The sequence below is a fragment of the Pteropus medius genome, unplaced genomic scaffold (genome assembly GCF_902729225.1).
Source record: "Pteropus medius unplaced genomic scaffold, Ma_sr-lr_union100, whole genome shotgun sequence".
NCBI classification, from domain to species: domain Eukaryota; kingdom Metazoa; phylum Chordata; class Mammalia; order Chiroptera; family Pteropodidae; genus Pteropus; species Pteropus medius.
In genome coordinates, this window is record NW_024352787.1 from 22,916,410 (window position 1) to 22,931,157 (window position 14,748).

General features: G+C 40.9%; 1 protein-coding gene across 1 annotated transcript in view; it reads right to left on the reverse strand.

Annotated features, from left to right (window-relative positions):
• Window positions 1-14,748, reverse strand: part of GALNT17 (polypeptide N-acetylgalactosaminyltransferase 17) — a 408,494-nt gene that overhangs the window by 209,665 nt on the left and 184,081 nt on the right. The gene's annotated exons all lie outside the window — the stretch shown is intronic.

The following is a 14,748-nucleotide window of genomic DNA, read 5'->3' on the forward strand; positions in this document are numbered from 1 at the left end:
GACAGCACACTTCCTCTATAAGAAGCAGGTGGTATAAAGTGCGTTGTTTACATGATCTAATTTAATCCTTTCAGCAACCCTAGGAGGTTGCTAGATTAATTCCATTAATTACCTAGATTAATTCCACTTTGCAAATTAAGAAACAGTTTCAGAGATACTAACTTGTCCCAAGGTCACATACCTAGTAATGGAAGATCTGAAATACAGGCCAAATGTGTCTAACTTCACAGACATAAAGGTTGATACCTTTATGTACATAAGATTCTCCAGATGTAGGAGGCTAGGAAGGACTGACAGAGAGGGGATTCTTAGATACACACACTCCAAAGATCTGCCCTTGGAAAGCCTCATGCTATAGGTCACTCATGGGGTCCAGGAACAGCCTGGGTGATTTAGATGCAAGCGGTTCACAACAATACTTTAAGAGACATTGTTACCTCTGATTGCAAACCCAGAAAGGCTGTATTTACAGATATTGTGCAAACCTCTCACATCCTAGTTATACAAGGCAATTTTTGACAAATCAAAGCCATATATTTGCAACATATGTAGAGGCAACCTCCCTGGGTCCTGGTTGTTGTCTCTGAGAATGATGCACCCATGTGACCTAGGAAGAAATACAGGGGATGAAGTGTTTAGATGGATGGGGGTGAGAGAGTCCCCAAGGGTACAGAGACATGATATAGTTCCTGTCAGCCAAAGGCGTGGATAGTAGGGGAACAGGAATGTTATGGCTACATTGTACTGGCCTCAGATTCGTGTATTGGAGCCCTAAGCCCCAGTACTTCCAAATGTGACCATATTTGGAGATAAGACCTGAAAAAAGATGATTAAGTTAATGAGGTGGTTAGGGTGGGCCTAATCCAACCTGACTGATGTCCTTATAAGAAGAGATCTTGGACACACGGAGCCACCAGGGGCATGCACACAGAGGAGAGGCCACACGGGGACACAGTGGGAAGGCAGCTATCTGTACACCAAGTTGAGAAGCTTTAGGAGAAGCTCTGCTGACACCTTGATCTCCAGCCTCCAGAAACGTGAGAAAATAAACTGTTGAGCCACCCGGTCTGTGATATTTTGTTATGGCGACCCTACCAAACTCATACAGAGTGGTATTCATTTGGAAAGGAGAAAAAAATGGAACCTGGGTGGGGAGGGCGCTGAAATCTCTAATGTGTAGTTGCACATTCAGACCAGGTCAGACCACCTCAGGTTCAGAACCTAGTGCTACCATTTGTTACCTGGGTGACCCTGGGCAATTAAACCAGTCAATTTGTGCCTCAGTTCCTCAACTACAAAAGGGGTGTGATAATAATATGGACCTCATAGGGTTGTGGTGAGCATTAAACAAGTCAATATACATAGATGCCTAAGATTATCCCTGGCAGTGTGTAAATGCTCAACATTGAGCAGCCAGTAATAGTAATTATTTCCCTTTTTCCTTCCACATAGGTTTAGGGTACTTGAACAGAGATTTCAGAGCAACCCAGGGAGCCTGAGGAAGCCATGTTCAAGATGGAAAAATAGGCCTATATGCAAGACTATTATTCTCAGACTGGAGGGCACATCAGTATTTCTAGAGGTCTTGAAACAGATTGCCAGCTCCTCCCCCACAGTTTCATTTTCAGAAGATCTAGAGATGAGCCCTAGTATTTGTGTGTCTAACAAGACCCAAGAGGGGGCATGCTCTAGTATAGGAAACCATACTTTGAGAGTCACTGAGCTGGAAATACATAGGACAGTCATAGCGCATGCTTAGCACACAATCAGTTATCTATGTTGGTGTTTTTGCCAGTATGCCATCTTTGCCATCATTTCAGAGTTGATAAGGAGGCTGATGAAGAAGCCAAGCTTTGGAGACCTCTGCTTCTTCACTCACCATAAATCAGAAAAATAAACAAATAAATGGGACTGGGGCGGCCCAATGAATATTCAGCTTCTAGAAACCATCTAATACATATTGGCTGGGTTTCGCTATGTGTTAATTAAATTTCTTGGAACAAGAGTTCTAGCAAGAAGGTTAGGCAGGCCATGCCTGTTTTTCTTTATTTTTTAAAAAATGTATTACCCATGAGTGCTGGACGAGTAAGCAGGGGACAAAGGGACATGCCATGCGAGGCAATGGACCATGCATGAGCACAGCATCATGGAATGGCGCAATGTACAATGAGATCCTGCCTACTCACTGGGATTGGCTCATGATAGTGAGAATCTTGGGAATCTCCATAAGTTCAGAGAGAACATTCTCAGTGCTGAATGCTGAGTGCCATGCTAGAAGACTCAAAGGTATTATTAACTCTTAGCTACCAGGTATCCTGGGGCCCCATTTTGGCTTTTCCCAGTAACTTGATGTCAGCTCCTGGCCATGCCAGTCACCATATCTAAGTGTGAAGTGGTTTCCTCATTTGTTCAGTGGTTGTGACTGAGACTTCAGGGGAAAGAGACGGACAAGCATTTACAGGTTTGGCAAAAGACAGTGTGGTTCACTACCATAGCCTTTCTGCATCTCAAGGCTACTGAGATATGGACATTAAAGGGCTTTGAAAAGTGTAAAGGGATAAAAGGATAATGCCTAAGCATTTAGTAGTAGCCTACAGCTGTTAAGAACAAATGAGATGTTACATATAATGACATGCATTCAATAAATGTCATTTCTAATGATGATCGGTCTATTAATATTATTAATATAGGTCATTTTTGTAACCACAGCTTGTCTTTCTAGCAAGTCAATATCATTTTAAAGTCTGGGTGTACAGGGGTGACGCCGGCTTTACTCTTAAGTGGTTCGTGGACACATCGTTCCAAACATAACTGGCCTATGGGCTTTTATGGAAACCCTGAGGGATATGCCACCATGCAGCTAGCAGGGTTCAAGAACAAGTGACACTGAATCTGCTTTTCTTCCCAGCCTCTACTTGTGACTCTACACCCCATAAGGCATTGTGTTGGGCCCCTGCCTGGATTTGAAATCAACTCAAACACAAGTGCTCTGTAAGATGCTTACAATCTAGTTAAGGTGATGAGATGTGCTCAAAAATTGCAATATTCAGTAAAACGAATGACCAAAGAAAAATGGCCATAGAGAGAATGTGCTATGAGGGGGTCACAGAAGGAGAAATTATTTTGGCTGGGGGTGTTCATGGGTGGTGTTTGAGTTAAGCAAGAGTTTGAATGTGTGCTCTCACCATTCCAGAACACATACGCACAAAGCAAAATACATAAGCATTGAACTGATCTACTTAGGTCACAGATTCACTAGTGTCTGGGTGACTGGGAAGATGCCATTAGTTAGAAAAGAGAAAAAGAACAGTAGTGGAAGAACAAATTGATGAGGTCGAAGTGCCTGAAAACATTCAAGGGTAGACTACTGAACCAAGATAATGGTCCAGAGGCGAAAAGAAAAGGCACGAAGGGTTGGCGACACAGTGGTGAGAGATGATGGCATATGAGAGGGTGAGAGCTCAAGGAGAGGGAGTGAAGAAGACTAGAACCACAGTTTGGGAAATTTAGGAGGCAGGAGACAAGCTAGAGGATAAGACTGGCTAGAAACAGCATCGTAGGGACAGAATCGTGTCAAAGCTAGAGTTTACAAAAGAAGGATACATGCATTCATTTCACAAATATCTATAGAGCACCTACATGGCTGGAAATGACACAATTCTTATCCTCAAAGAGTTATTCTGTGTCCAATGTCAGGAAAATCAAATGCATTAGAGAAAATGAGAGTTGAGAATGAGTCATTGATATAGGCAAGCAGTAGGCTCCTGTTGGGATCAGTGAGAAAAGGAATTCCCTTCTGGATGCATCTGAGCTCTGCAGGGACACGTTAGCATGGAGAGAGGAGGGTGAGTAAGAGAGCTCAGGAGAGACTTCCAGAAAGGCTGGTCCTGGGGGAACACGACTGTGACAGCCTGAGGGCATCGGTGTGTTGCAATTTGGAAACTTGCTTAAAGTGAGGGAGTCCACAAGTTAACCAAGTTAAAACAAGGCCTTAAGCTCACCGTGGAAGGAAACGAGTCCCCAGTCTGACAGTGCTGAGAAATGACACACCCATCACAATGTGTCCCTGATCTTTTGTCATCCTTAACCGATGAAACCATTCTAGGACATATAGTAACAGTAAGAAAAACATTTTACATTAAGATTTTTCTCACTGAAAAACTGAGAAAAGAAAACAAAAACTCATTTCCACAAAAAATAAAAGTTTATAGAATCCAATACTAAATTGGTCTAGAGCCATTTGGGAATCTTTGTGCTTCTTAGGTTTTGGTAAATAGCATTTGGGGAGGTCAACAGGGAAGAAGCAAATACTACCTGTGATCAGAAGGGACCGACAGAGATAAATCTGCTTCTTAACAATAAAAGAAACACTTGTCACCTCAGGCTTAAGGAATACACATTGAAAAGAAGAAAGTTACACTGAGGACTAAAGCAAAAAACATTATTATGAAATTATATTTAGATCCTACACTTTCAATGATGTTAGAGAAACCATCAGTTCAGTCCCTTGTCTCTAAGCCCTACTCAGAAGCAAGTGTTGACCAAGCAGACTCATCTCCAACTGTCCCCCAGACCAGTGCATGAACCCCAGTGCCACACAGATGTGAGCCTGGAAGTCACCACGCCACCTAGGGTTGAGCCATGTCTGTACCTCTCAACCCTCACATTCATCAAGTCTTGAAGATGACACTTACTGCATTTTCTAATTCTCCCTGAAGGTGTGGCAACTCAGGAGAATCAGTCTAAGTTTATGTGAGAGGTACTCAAACTTTAACCTGAACCAGAATCACCAGTAGGTCTGGAGTGTGAACCCAAGAACTTGCATTTCTAACAAGCTCCAAGGGTCTGCTGGTACTGCTGTTCTGGTGAATGCATTCTGAGTGGCTCTGGCTTAGGGCTCGTCCCCACCCAACCCCACCCACAATGAATCAGCCCTCGTTTGCAGAAGAAGCCATGGGATTAGCAGGATAAACATCTGATACTCTACAGTATACTGTGTTGCCAGCGTTTTTTGGATATTGTGTTCTGAGCACATTCTACTAGGCTAGGCTATGATATGATGTTTGGTAGGTTAGGTATATTAAATGCATTTTGACTTAAGATTTTTTCAACTTACAATGGGTTTATTGGAAAGTCACTCCATTTGTTAAGTCAAGGAACATCTACAATAATGTAATGTGATAAATAGCACTATATTAATAATCATATTACAATATATAAATGTGTCAAAGTAACACACCGTATACCTTAAACTTACGCAATGTTACACATCAAATTTATTAAATTAAGAAATTTAAATTAAAAAATATTATCTTTTAAAATTAAAAAAGGGAAAGTGGAGAAACCTGAGTGCATATCCTGCTCATGCAACATATGAGTTTCTCATCTGTCAAATGGAGATAGAAAGTTCCAGAAATGAATCCAGGTTTTATGGGACCTAAAGTTTATACAATTTAGAGGGTCCTCTTTAAGAAAAAGAAAAAAATCTCTCTCCTGTAAATTTTACAAAAACCAATGCACGTGTGAATACATCGTTAGCCCCTCTTCCCTCCCCAAAGGCCTTGAAGGGGTCTCACAGCATGAACCTCATTGTTAGCTACATGGCCAGTACACCCCATGAGGCCGACTTCATGAATGCAAAGTTCCTTTTTTGCTGACAATCACTACTTTTCAAACATTTTAAATACTATGCCTGTCTGTATCTACAATGAAATATTTATATACCAAAATTGCTAACCAAGCTGACTAAAAATGTCAGCTAATCATGAAATGCTCCAAAACACTATTCAGATTAATTCCCCTTTCATATCTAACCAGAGGACAACCTATCTTGCAAACTCATAATATTCTACAATTTTTGTTTGAACATTTACTGAGTCCTAATTAAGTGTCACTTATTGTTGCAATCGCTTTACCTATATCAACTCTTTTACCTTCATAATGACTCTGTGAGGTAAGGGGTAGTATTAGCCTCATTTTATGGATAAGGAAACTGAGGCACAGAGAGGGTAAGTACCTCACCAAAAGTTAACACAGCCTGTAAGTAATGTTCTTGCACTCCTGGTCATTCTGCCTGATATCCATGGATGTGATGCTGTAAAATCTGAAGCTGTTCATCTGCTCATGTGGAACCGCACCTTGCACGTCAGAAGTCGAGGCCGGACCCAGGCTCCTCCTAGAACTGGCTTTCTCTGTAAGTCTGGGCACCCACACTATTGCTGTGGGCTCGGCACATGCATCTACCTTTCTAGGCAGCTTTCTAGGCATCTGTCTTCTGGCAGAGGTCGGCCCTCTCCAGAGAAGAAGACCACTAGCACTGATTGAGGGGCTCAGAAAGATGGGCATCCAGGAGAACTTGCTGGGCTTCAAACCCCTCCAGACAGTCCCACCAAACTGAAGGAACATCAGGGACACAAGGGCCATGGCCCGACCTCTGCTGCGTGGGCCTGTCCAGCTCTTGAAATTCTGGCCTTAACAACATCTATGGAGAGGAAGCGAACCTATAAAAATGCACAACGAAATAACCGGAAGGCGGCTATAGTGCACATTTTATTCTCTGAGCATCTTTCAGCTTTGTGGATTAAATAATGCATTTTCTGACTATGGGAACAAAAAAGAGGCGAGAACAAGAAACTTCAAGAAGAATAGGAAAGATTAAAAAGGGATGTTTTTGCTGTGTATGAAAGCATTTTAAAGGCGATTCCATAGTAAGATCAAAGCAAGGACAAAAGAAAGCAAAAGACTAAAAGAAGCAAGAAAAGAGATGTGAAGTGCAAAATACCAAAGTGTTAAACTAAATATATCACAAGGCGTTGCGCATTCATGAGAGGCACTTTGAAAAGGAAAGCCATCTCTGCTTTCAACTCCTTTGTTAAGAAATGTCCTCTCCACCGCTTCTTCCATTTACGTTTCACCTTTGAAAAAAACACATACAAGTGGCCCAAACCAACAGGGAAACATCATCGTAATGCCTATAGGTGATGCCTCCAAGTTATTACTCAGAATTACAGGAGCATTCTCCTATCCTGCCCCATGAAAAGGCAGTTGAAAGTCTGGTATTTGCAGCTCAGTCTAAGTGAATTTAAACAATAAGATTTGCCTAGAGGTTGCAGTGTGTTTTTTCTTTCATAATGTCTCTTATTTACTGTGATATTGATTCTGAATGCACTGAAGCTGGCAAACCTCGCCCATGAAATAGCAAAAGTCGCAGTCATTAAGGGAGGAGGGTGGAGAGCAAAACAGAACACAAAACATGTGAAGTCCTGGAGAGAAAGGGTCACATCTCAGTGTTTGGTCACTTCAAGTTTTCTTTAAACACACTTGGCAGAGGAAATGGAATAACTAAAGCAGGGCATCCGGTCAGTCCATCCTTCTCTTACATTTGGGGGCTTCTGTATTCAGGACCCTGAATTCTTCAAGGTCAAAGGCAGCGTAGATCCCGTGCACAAGGAAAGTGCTAATGAATGCTCACCCAAAATGGTGCATGTTAAAGAGTTATGTAGCATAAAAGTGTTATATAAATAGCAGCTTTTATTAGTGCCCAAAGGCCTGCAGAACCTAATGTCTCTTCTAACCCAGGAGACTATCAAGATATATAAAAACCTTAAGTACAGGCACTGACCAGCTGAACAGATGTAGGCTGGAACACCACACTGGAACACACTGGCTGAACAGCAGCTCTGATAATATCAACCCACCATCACACCTGACATCCCCACACTTTATACTCATTTGGACTACAGACCCACGAAAGTACTACTGATTTTACAGAGAGTGCACACAGCAGGAATGTTTTGATGTAGAAAAAGATGAAGGTGGAAAGGTCTCAAGGAGGAAGGGTGCCGTGGGGCCAGGTGCATTGTGGGCTCTTACACTGAGCTGGAGGCACCTGAAGAGGCAAGGACACACCTGGTCAGGAGCATTCACCTTGAGTGGCTGCAGGATATCAGGGTAAATAATTAATATAGATAATAATGGTCCCTACCCAATAGGGATGTTTGGGTATTTAAATAAGATAATCCATGCTAAGCACTTAGCTCAGTGCCTGGCACATAGCGAGCACTTAATAATGGTTAAAATTATTATTCATTTTTATTATGCGTATAGTTTTATACAGATCGAGGGATAGTAGACCTGTCTTAGGAAACAGATGAAGCTGGTAAGGGTGTAGAAGGGGTGTGGGGAGGGGAGTTAGTGGTAAACTGGAAGAGACTGGGACACACAGAAGAGAGCGAGGCTTAGGGGTGGGGGAAGCAGGAGAGGCCTGGTTCCGGGACTAGGACTGCTGAGCGGAATCCTCAGTTCCGGTCATTTCTGGCCATGCTGCCACAGATAAGGCACTTTCCTCTTCAAACGTCATCTTTTTATTTTTAAATTAATTAATTATTTTTTTTATGGTGACATTGGTTAATGAAATCTGTTAAGTTTCAGCTGTACATTTTAATAGTAAGGCGTATATATATTTACATTATGTTCACCACCCATAGTTAGATTTCTGTCACCACATATTTGACTCCTGTTACCCCATCTACTTCTCTCCTTCACCCTACCCTCTGGGAACCACTAGTGTATTGTCCATGTCCATGAGTCTCTGTTTGTTTGTCCTGTTCATTTGTTGCTTTTAGTTTTATATCCCACATATAAGTGATATCATGTGATTTTTAACTTTTTCTGTCTGGCTTATTTCGCTTAGCATAATTATCTCAAGGTCCATCCATGTTGTCACGAATGACAGTATTTCATCTCTTCTTATGGTTGATCATCTTCTTTTTAAAAGAAGATGATCAACCATAAGAATATCAACGATCCTCTCCCAGTGTCAGAGGGTACAGTCAAGACCTAAGGAGACATGCACTCAGCCCAGGCCAGGGGATGGCTTGTCATGCCCACTTGCATTTGTGCCGATCCCTCAGGTATTCCTGGATGCCCTGCAGGGGTAATTAACCAGCAGGCCCCACAGCTGATTGTCCTCCATGTGTATAAGAAAAGAAGAAAGTTAGTGGCCAGGCAGGACTCAGGATTCTGCAGGCAGCCATCTGCCATAATGCATTTGCTCAAGGCCATGTGCTGATCTCTGGCACAGGCCCTCCCAGACCAATGCAGCACAGCCTGAGGCCAAAGAGTCTCTGCCCAGCAAAGCAAACAGAGCTCACAGCTAAAGTGATCTAAAAACGCCTATGTCAATGTCACTTCACTTTTCCAATAAAATGAGATTAAAAATGGAACCTGCTTATTTGGGGACAAAGGTGAAAGTAGCCATACCTGGCCTTTCTGACAACCATCTCCATCAACCCCTGGGCTTCTACACTCCATCTCTCCCTCTATCTCATTCTATCTCATCAGCTCAGCTCGCTGATCTCCGCCTCAGGCAGTCTGTTCCAGGAGCTTTTGCCATCCCTCCTGCTTACCGTTGTCAGAGAACATCAAATACTTGCCTATTCACACTGTCCCTCCTCAATCCTGTGGTCCAGCAAGGCCCTCTATCTCTGACTGGGACTCTTTCTGACTCTCTAATCCACCCATCAATTCCTACATATTGATCTCATCTATACACTTCCCTATATGCCCCAAGCTTCTCTGCCTCTAGATCTTGATTCTTATTCTTCCTCCGTGCCATATCCTCCCATTTCTACACATCAAAATTCTGTCTCTCATGGTCCAACTCAAGCGTCATGTCCTTCACAAAGGTCTCATTTATTTCCCCAGCTTGTGGGAATCCCACGTGCAAATCCCATTGATGTGGTCACATTAGGAGTCCATGGTGTGCTTTTCACCCAGCCTCTCCCTTTCTAAGGCTTTCCCTCATGGTTACAAGGGTGTGGAGGTTCTGTGCGTGACCCTACCCTCCTGGCCACAATTGACAGATCCTAGAAAGGGCATCTGACCCAAATCAGATCACTGTTTCCCTTTCCAGAGATGGACGGCCTTGTCCCTCTCCAATGGCTGAAGCTGTAATTACAACATCAGTTTTGGGACATATCCACAGCCATGTTTCCCTACAGATGGCCTGGAGAACTGCAGGTAGCTAGGCTTCACAAGCCCACAGTGTAAGGAGGGACTCAGAGACAGCAGAGACCCAGGAAAGAGGCCCCTGGCAGTGTTTGAGTGCCTGGGTCTGACCTTCCCTTGGTCTGGCCTCACTCCTGTCCCTGTGTTGTATCAGACCTCCTAGCATTCTTACATTGTTGGATTCTAATCTAAGGGGAACCCAAAGTCTGATCACAGGGCAAAACTTTCAACACACTTTTTGGATTACTTCTAGCACTGCTGGAATGCAACCTATTCCTCTTGGTATCGTGGTCTCCAAGGCCAAAATAAAAACTTTTCCTCCAACTGGAGGCTGGGCTGAAATATTAAAAATTAGTCAGATTTTTTTAGAAGAGTTGACACGCAAATAGAATAAATGACCAAAAAAGCTTGCTTGAACATGCATTTACCATAACAAAAAATTGTACTCTTGGGCATTTATCCCAGAGGCAAGAAAATTTATTTTCATGCAAACATTTGTACACAAATGTTCATAGCAACTTTATTTGTAAAGACCAACCCCAAACTGAAAGATCCAAATGTCCTTCAGCAGGTAAAGGATAAGACAAACTGTGGTCAGCCCATACCATGGAACACTAAGCAGAAATAAAGAGGAATGAACTCCTGCACACAACAACTTGGATGGATCTTAAGATACTTATGCTGAGTGTAAGAAGCCAATCACTAAGGTTACATACTGCATGGACCAATTTATAGAACACTCTTGAAATAACAAAAGTATAGAGCTGGAGAATAGATTAAGGTTGTCAGGGGTCAAGGATGGGGATGGGGATTGGATATGGTTATAAAGGGATAGCAAGGGGGAGCTTTATGGTGATTGACAGTTCTGTATCTCAATTGTGTTGGTGATTACAGGAATCTACATACGTGATAAAACTGTAGAACTACCTACCTACCTACACACACACACACACACACACACACACACACACACACACACACACAAACACACACTGGTTAAACTGATGAAGTCAGAATAAGCTCTAGAGATTGACCGAAGTCAATTTCCTGGTTGTGGTAATGTACTAGAGTTTTATAAGATGTTACTACTGGAGGAAACTGAGTGAAGATTACATTAGACTTCTTGTACATTTTTGCAAATTCTTTTGGATTTATATTATTTCAAAATAACAAGGTTTTTGGTTGTTGCTATTTTTTTTAAAGCCAGTTAGCATATGAAGTTTTAGCTGGGGTTCTCACATTATTTCTTGTGTAAAGATATATACACGCCTTCTTATCTTCTCCTTCCCATGACCTAAAAATACACAAGAAGAAATGTAAATGTACAACCTAGTTGTGATTACAGACCCACAGAGTAAATGCTGTCACATTGCACTGATCTGGTTGGGGACAAAAACAAGTATTATTTCTGATTAGAAAGGCTCTTTACAGGCAGGGGGAAAGGCAGGTGATGTGCCAACAAGGAAGTCTGGCCCAGCATGGAAATGTGTGATAATGAGGTGTCTCTTGGCTACTTCACTCAGAGCTTCAACAACACAGGAAAAATATTATCTTCCCGAAACATAAGACTCCTCCTATCTCTGTAATTATAAACCAAGAAGAAAAGCAAACAATGCCAGTGTGCCTTCTCCAAAATCCCCTTTGGAAGTCCAGAGGGTATATCATTCCACTCAAAATAAATTTCCTGACTCAAGTCATCCTGCTCTCAACAGACCAAACAAAAATAGTGCTTGACAGGAGCACTTGCTCCACAGGGAAAGGTTAGCGACAAGGTGTATGGTCCAGATCACTACAAGACTCAAATGAAAATTATTGGAGATAGGCATTTTTGAATTCTAAACCAAAATAACTGTAGAATAGAAGCCAAATGTGTACAATGATGTCAAATTTAAAAACTCCCAGGATGATGTCACAGAAAGTAGAAAAAAAAAATACTTTGTACACAAATGCAGTTTAAATTAACCTATTTAGCAACCACTATAGCATAGCAGTGTGCAAGGCCCTAGGAACACAGCACAGAAAGAGCTATGGTTCCTGCCCTCAGGGGTTTTACACTTTAGAGATAGACAAATACACAAATGCAATACAGCATACCAAGTGCTGCGCCCAACTGCACACTGGCGCCCTGGGAGCAGAGGCTAAGGGCTCTCTCAACCTGGCCACAGCTGGAAAATCTGGGAAGGCTTCCCAGAGGGGGTGAAACAGAAGTAGAATATTGAGGAAAGAGTTGGAGCTGGCAAATCAAATAATACCATGAGCAAATTCAACAATAATATCCTTTAGTGTACTGCCACAATTGGAACAATGGGCTTTAGCAAGTATTATCTCTAAACCTCAAAATTTAAACCCTACAGAAAAGCCACTATTATCCCCAATATACTCAAGATTAGAAAAGGTAAGTGCATGGGCCAAGACCACACAGGATTTGCTTCTACTTTTCCCTCCATATGCTGTTGCTTAGCACAAAAAAAGGTAATAAGGTAAATTCTTTTTAAGTAGTTAAAAACTTTGATAAGATATGGATTAAAATAGTAGAAATGAAGATGCTTCTAATATTATTTTAAGGAAAACTTGAAGGATGAAGTTATCCTTTAGGTTTGAAGGCACACTAAACTTCTACGGGAATTTGGACTTAACATATCCAAGACAGTGAACTTGATCCCTTTCCCAAGCCCATCTCTCCTACCATATTCCTTTTCTTACTGAAGGGCACCAAAACCCAACCTGTCACCTGAGCCAGGACCCTAGGTGTCCTCTTTGACTCCTCCCTCATCTTTACCCTGCTTTATGAGCAAGCAGTCCTCCGGTGATACAGCCCCAATGTTCTCAAATCTAAAATATTGTATGAAAACAGGAAATTTCAAATCAGTGGTTAAAGATGGATTAATAAATAAATTGAAATAACCAGACCTTGAGACAAGGGTCTCTATGTTAAAACTCTGATACCTTAATATAAAAATATTTAATCTATTTTGACTTTATTTAAAAAAATATATTTATGTGAAAACATACATGAATATTTGTACCATCTAGGAATAATGAATGAGTTCCTTAGAACATCATCAAAAGAAAAAAAACGGAAATGATTTGACTATATAAAAATGTAAAATTTACGTCTGTCAAAAAATACTGTAAACAAATTAAAGTGAAAAACAGAAGTTCAGAGACATACCTATAAAATAAATGCAAAATGAGTTTAATATACACATTTTTAAAAATCATTAAGATACAAATAAATACTCCAATAGAAAGAGGAATAAGGGTCATCAACAGGAAAATCCCTAAAAAAAGAATATAGTTAAACATATAAAAAGTGTTCATCATCACTAATATGAAAAAAAATGCAGATTTTAAAATATGCCATTTTTTCACTCATCAGAACAGTAAAGATGACAAAGATTAATAAGATTCAGTGTTGGTAAGGATACAGAAAAAAGATACTTTCATATACTTTTCATGGGACAGTCCCACATATCTGGAGAAGAATTTATCAATTCACATTAAAAGTTCTTAAAAATGAATATGGAACTTTTAAGATGAGATGATGAATTTAACTCATTAATCTGACATTGTCCCCTACTCAAAAGCCACTGAAAACTACAGTAAAGGGATTTAAAAAATAACATAAACCCATGGAATACAAGAGATACCAACCACGACACTGGGGAAGCTGGAAAGCAGATTCACAGGGTAACCACAGTGACAGATGTGTCAGACCCCTCTACTGTCAAAACCAGGAATTCCAACCCAAACACACATACACACACACGCACGCGCGCGCGCGCGCACACACACACACACACACACACACATACAGAGCAAAAGAGAGAGAGAGACAGAGAGAGACAGAGAGAGAGAGAATGTGAAATTTTCCATTTTAATTATTTTTAAGTGTACAGTTTGGTGGTATTAAGTACAATCACATCACCATCCATCTCAAGAAATTTTTCATCTTCTTAAACTGAAACTCTGTATCCATTAATCAATAACTCTCCATTTTCCCTCACCAGCCCCTGAGCTGTTTAATCACCTTTTAAGAGGTAATCATGAACAGACAACAGGCTCATTGGACATCCAAGGAAAGCATCCAACATGGAAGATAGAAAGTAAATAATAAAAGAAAATGAAACTTGTAGAAACAGATTATGAAGGGAGAAAAACTAAAAAAGAAAGTTAAACATTATTAATATCCTTCAAGGGATAAGAAAATACATTGCTTCCATTAAATAACAATAATATGCTATAAAAAGGAACTTTCAGAGAATAAAAATGAGCACTTGGAAGTAAAATTGTAGTAGCAGAAATTAAAAACCTACTGAAGAGAAGGGAGTAAGATAAAATGTGAAAAGGCAAACAAAGCAGGGCAAAGTGATAAGATAGCAAAGAAGAAATAAGAAAATCAGGGGTTTAATCTAGGAGATTAAATAATAGAATAAAGAGGGATGCAGAAAGAATGGAGAAAAATAGGAAGGAATATCCAAGAAGTTTTCCTCAAACTGATAGACATTAGATTCTAGATTGAAGCCACTAAATGTCCACCTCAATGGATAAAAATTGATCCATCCTAGGGCTCATCATTGTGAATTTCAAAACTCTGAGAACAAAAAGAAGATTCCACGGGCTTCCAGAAACGGGGAAAATAACATGCAAAGGATTAGAAATTTGAATGCCTTTGGTTCTTCTTAAAAAACATCAAAAGACGGAAGATAGTGGAGCAAAACCATAAAAATTCTGAAGGAA